Source organism: Condylura cristata, unplaced genomic scaffold (assembly GCF_000260355.1).
Source record: "Condylura cristata isolate star-nosed mole 26May11 unplaced genomic scaffold, ConCri1.0 scaffold00038, whole genome shotgun sequence".
NCBI lineage: Eukaryota > Metazoa > Chordata > Mammalia > Eulipotyphla > Talpidae > Condylura > Condylura cristata.
The window spans coordinates 7,616,161-7,621,808 of NW_004567139.1; the positions used below are offsets into that span (position 1 = coordinate 7,616,161).

The 5,648-nt window shown below is 64.1% G+C and overlaps 1 protein-coding gene across 2 annotated transcripts in view; it reads left to right on the forward strand.

The window, feature by feature from the left end:
* The first annotated feature begins 530 nt into the window (after positions 1-530).
* GPRC5C (G protein-coupled receptor, class C, group 5, member C) overlaps positions 531-5,648 on the forward strand; it is a 23,484-nt gene continuing 18,366 nt past the window's right edge. For both annotated transcript variants that reach the window (XM_004693473.2, XM_012733137.1), the window contains exon 1: positions 531-731. The gene's annotated coding sequence lies outside the window, so the exon portion shown is untranslated. The remainder of the gene's footprint in view (positions 732-5,648) is intronic.

Consider the following 5,648-nt stretch of genomic DNA (forward strand, 5'->3'; position numbering starts at 1 on the left):
TGGCACAGTAAACTCTACCCAGATGCTTCACTTTGATGATCAAATCAGCGCTTGGTCTATCAATGAGATTTTTATTTCCAGGTAACAAAAGGGCTTGCTCCCTTTTGCTGCAGAGCGGGCTTGGCGACCCACATCTTTGGTTACCCAGACTCAGGTCTCCTGCTTTACTGCTGACACTGCAGACTCAGGTCACCGAGACGCCACGTTCCCACGGATAGCAAGCGGCCCGCGGAGGCGCCCGGCGGCTCTCACCGAGGGCCCAGAGCCTGTCTGGGCTGGATTCCGGCAGTGGGTGCTGATGACAGGCTGTAAAACTTCAGGAAAATGACTTGACCGCAGGAACTGACGGCGGAGCCGAGGCAGCCACGGCCCCGTGCAGACGCTGCGCCAGGCCCCTCCTTAAGCACAACCACAGCTGCTATTAAGACCCTCAAATGCACCAGCAGCGGTTCTGAGCGCTGCGTAATGACTGGACTCTGCCTTATCATCAGAGGGGAGGAGAAGAGCAGCGGGAAACCGAAAGGGCTGAAATTTCAGCTGCTGCCGGCGCGAGCTCCATCAGGCTCCCAGAATAGCACAGCCAGGTTCCCGGCAGCCTCGGGCCACACCGCAGCTGGGCTTCCGGAGAGGCAGGCAGGGTGGAGCGGCCGGCCACGCAGGGAGCAGCTGGGCCTGGACACCGCCCAGGAGCCGGCCCCGGCCCTGCCCGCCGGGGGCTCTGTCCGTCCGTGGTGAGTGCTGGCAGCTCTGGCTGCCCCTACCCCAGCCCCTGGGGTCCCGGCTGAGCCAGAGCCTGGGAGGGCAGCAGCTGGGTCCCGAGAAGCTGCTCGGGGAAGCTGCCGTGGTGGCGAGGCGCGGGAAGGCTGAGTGGCCCCAAGGCGGGCAGGAGACAGTAAGGATGTGACCACGCAGGGCAGAGAGGTGGCACCGCCCTGCCCGGGCGGGCAACTGCCCAGGGCAGAGTGTCTTGAGGTTGGCTGCTGACCGGGAAGGGACAGTGGGGGAAGAGCAGGCCTCCAGGAGCGAGGCCGGCCCAGGGCTGGCGTCCTCTGGCCTGCTCATTCTGCCTCCAGCGGTTCCCTTCCAAATGTTTCCTGAGACCCCGCTGTAGGCCAGGCGCCGGGGGGCCACAGAGGCGGGCGGGGTACACCTGCCCCTCAGACATGTCACACCTGGTGGGGACAGATTATACGCAGAGAAATAAACGCCAGTAAGGCGAGGAACAGAAAGGCTGCTTGAGAGCTGAGCAGCAGCTCGACCAGGGCTCAGCGGGCCAGTCCCGGGCAGGGGACGGAGGACGCCCACCCGTGGCGAGCCCCTGGGGCATGAGGAGCCTCAGCCTTTGGCTCTCTGTGATGGACACGGCAATGTCCACCTGACTGAACCCACGGTCCAGAAAGGTCAGACGTGTGAACGAGGAGGCTGGGAACCGGCTCAGTGCTAGAGGCTCGGCCTCGCAGGGGTGGGCGTACAGAACCACCAGCGTCTGCGCTTCTTGCTGCAGGATCCTGGGAGCCAGAGGGCGTCAGGACCTGAGCGTGGGGGTTCAGCAAGGCTGAGCCTACACCCTGCTCTCCCCTCGCCCTGTGAGGTCAAACACCCTCAGTTCTTGGCCAAACTTGGTGTCTTTTCACCCATACTGCTTGCTCATTTGGCTATGAGTATCAAGAGTATAAAGCACTAGCCCCAGGCAGCAGGAAGGATGGGGGTGAAGTGCAGGGCCCGCACCCCACGGGGCCACCAGGAGACGGAGCATCCCTGCATAAAATACAATCAGCGATGCTGGCGGGGCAGTTTGGGGGGGGGGCAGCGGGAGAAGGAGGGTGTGAGATGAAGTCACCAGCGAAGCTTCTGGGAGGAGCAGGTCTTACAGGGATCAGACTGAGTCACAGAGGTGAGGGTCTCCTGAGTTAAGAGTGGGGGGATGTGAATGAAGTCACTGCCGTGGCCGGTCTGGAGCTGACCTCTCAGGCTGAGGGCTATTTCCTGCGGGGAAGAGGGAGGTCAGGCTGGAGCCCAGGAGGGGCCAAGCGGCGAGGCTGTGGATGCCGAGTGTGGGGTTCAGCCCCCCGAAAGGCCGTGGGAGTTGGTGTGTGGGGCCGGGGTCGTCATCTGGCCCCCACTGACTGGGGGCTGCAGGGTGGCTGAGGTGCTAGGGAGTGGAGGGAAGCCCACAGGAGGGTCAGCAGTCGGGGGCGATAGCCACTGGGGTGACCTAGAGGCAAGTGTGACCTGGAAAAGTTCTCAGATCTGGGGTGACTCTTCTAGGGGGTGGGGCTGGCTAACCACTGTGCTGCTTGCACGTTTCCTTTTGGCTTCTGGAAGGGGTTGGGGGGTGGGCATGGCCTGAATCTCTGGGCCCTGGGTTTGGCCTGGCTCCTGGTTCAGTGGGCAGATGAAGGTGGGTCAGGCCTGGAGAGCATGTGACATCCAGCTCTCTCCTTCCACGGGGAGTTGGTGAGTGGCCACTGAGCCGTGGCTGGGGTGGGAGCAGGGAGCCACAGAACGCGAGGCTGCTGGCGTTGGGCTGAGCGTCAGGCGACAGGCAGCAGGCTCTGCCCGAGGCCCACCTCCGGGTCCATTTCCAGAAGCATCGTCCGTAGGCAGTGGGTTGTGAGTGAGCATTGACCCGCTTGCTCCCTACCCGGCCTCCTGCTTCTTCAGGGGCCACCTTGGGACTTGGGTCCTTTCAAGAAACAAGGTGGTCCCTGTGGCTCCAAGCAGGCAGTCCTGTGAGCTGAAGAGGAAGGAGACTCAGCCAGACCTGGCAGGCTGGGCCACCAGCAGTTAACGCGGGGCTGGGAGAAGGAGACGTCAAATGCAAAATCTGCACCCACCTGTCAGGGAGCCAAGAGCCCCACCTTCAGCCCAGCCAGGAACTTCCTCGCTGCACTGAGGCCCCGCGGGATCGGGACCCAGAAGCTGGACCCCTTCTAGCAGGAAATAGTTCCCCAAAGAGACTGCCCCCAGCACTGCTGCCTCCCAGGCAAGGGACGAAGGAAGTCCCTCTAGGGAACAGGATGACCTCCAGCACTCTCCCTGGAGGTTCCTCCCGGGCCCCATGCCAGGGTGCCCACGCAGAACTTCAGGGGCAGGGCATGGCTGGCCCAGGGCAGGTGGACCTGGTAGCAGGCACTGGGGCTTCCCAGGAGGGTCTGGGTCCAGGGCGGGCAGGCGCCCGCTGTTGGCCAGGCCCGGGGGGGCGGCGGGGCAGGTCAGCAGCGCGTTGCCGCCCGGGGGCTGTGTCCCTTCTTGCTGCTGTCATTCTCACCAGGGACCAATGGGCCTACCTCGTGCCAGGCTCTGTGCCAGATGCTGGGGGCAAGAGCAGGACCTGTCCCCGCTCTTGAGAAGGGCACCTCTCACCGGGGAGAGGGCGAGGAGCCTGGCTGAGAAACACGAGGACAGAAGACAAACAAATGTGAGCAAGCCGTGGGCCAGCGCGCGGGCGGCTTTCTGGGGGTGGCGAGGAAAGCCTGGAGACGGCCTGGTGGGGAGCAGAGCGCAGGCAGATTTGAAGCATTTTGGTCAGTTTGGGAGAGGGGGCAGGAGGGACAGGATGCTGGAGGTAGAAGGAAGAGCGAGGGGCAGGCCCAGAGCGAGGCCTGGCAATTACAGGCACGGAATGGAAAGAATGTCAGAGAAGCAGCTTGCAGGAAAGTTTGGGGTGCGAAACTGCTTGGCCTCTTGCAGTGACAGGACTCAGGCTCAAGGCAGTGGACCAGGAAAGCAGAGGCTGGTCACTGCACACCTGTAAGGGCCAGGCTTGTGCGAGGAACATTCTAGACGTTTGGGCAACACTCGAAGCAAGTTGGGCTGGGACCGGTGGGGTGGCCGGCAGGTGGCAGAGAGCTCCCAGCCCAGGCCCGGGGTCTTGTCACTACCCGAGACGCCTGCAGCCCCCAGGAAGTGTTCCATGGCACCATACTGGTGCAGGAAGGGGCATGGACACAGCCCTCCAAGGGCCTCTTCCAACAGCGGGTGGGCAGTGCCCACAGGGACCGCTTCTCAAAGGGACATGGGCCTAGATATCGGGTTAAATGCCAACAGGTCATTACACCGGATGAAGGGCATTTGGGGGCGCCACGGTCCAGTGGTTGGCATCTCGGAAAGCAAGGGCACCTCCCTCCAAGCTTCCCTGCCGGCCTCTGCAGGCCTGACGAGTATAGGGGCACCCACCACGGTCGGACCCATGGGGTGGTGGGCCCTCCTCACCTCCCCTCGGGGCTCCCCACCCAGACAGGGCAAGGCCCCAGCAGCCACAAGCACAGGGCAGCAGGGGCCTCGAGGCAGGTCACCTGTCCCAAGGGCCTTGCTTTGTTTTGAAGGCAGATCCTGTTCCAGAGGAGACGGGGTGAAAAGGCAGAGCAAACACCCCCAGAAGCCGCCTACATTCCTGCTCGCCACGCACCATGCTGGCTAAGGGCAGGGCTAAGGGCAGGGCGCCACCTCTGCTGTCTCTTTCCCAAGACTCCAGTGGGCGGTCAGGCGCCAGGTACCCCCACCTCTCCCCTGCCTAGGCCAGGAGTCTGGGGCTGGGGCGGGGGAGACGAGCTGCCTTTCACCAGGGGCCTCTGTAGCATGAAGGGGTGTAGGGCCCCCAAGCCTGAAAGCAAACTGAGTCTGGGGGCTGGACCCCAGCTCCTCAGGGGCTCCTGCAGGGTGCCGGTTTGTTTTTTCTCTAGGTTGATGGGGGTCAGTACCTCCATGGGATGTCATTCCTTGTCAGCGAGGGGCAGGAAAGCTAGCTAGAGGTCAGAGGTCCATCTGCCCCGTAGGCCTGGCCAGTCACTGCCGGGGCCAGTGGGGCAGCAACTGGCTGGACCTTAGGAGCCTGCGCACACCTGGCCAGGGGAGGAAGAGACATGGGGTGGGCGGTGGGGGCAGGGGGAGAGGAGGGCAGGCGGCTCAGCAGCGGAAATGCGCTCTTCCTAATATTTACAAGAACTGAGGCAACCCCCTCTTTCCCAGATCCCTAGCTGGGGGCCAGGTCCAGGAAGGGATACTGGATTGTAGAAAACCAGGGCCCCACTGCTGCCGGCCGCTAAGCAAACATTCCCTCCTGGAGTCCCAGAAGCTGGAGCGCAAAGGGAGGAGCCGGCTGAGGTTTATCGCTTGGGCAGCTCGGAGTGATTCAGAGTTTGATTCCTGGTGGTCACAGACCGAGGCTCGCGAACAAACAGCCCGCGAGGTACCCTCCCGTCGCCCCGAGCCCGCCCCCCACTTTGCAGCCCCTCTGTCCGCCACCAGCTGGGTCCCCTCCCCCGCGGCCCCTCCTCCCGCGGGCGCTCGGGCTGAGCGAACACGCCCCGCTACCGGCTGGCTGAGGCCGCGCGCGGCTGGCGATCCCCCAGGCGACTCGGCGCCGCGAGAACCCGCACCCCGGAGAGCGGAGCCGGAGCCCGGAGGCCTGCCCTCCCTCGGCGTCCCCTGGGCTCGGGCCAGGCCCAAGCACCTCTCCCTTCCCGGCGCCGCTGCCCCTCGGGCCTCCCGCGCCAGCTAACTAGGCCCCGCCGGGCGCCCCCGGACGGCGCGGCCCCGGGGGACGGCGGCCGGAAAATCTCTTGTTTACTGGGCTCGGAGTTCCCGCCTGGGTTCGCGCCCCTCTTTCTAGCTCCTTTTCTGGGGATTCCAGGGGCTGGAAGGGG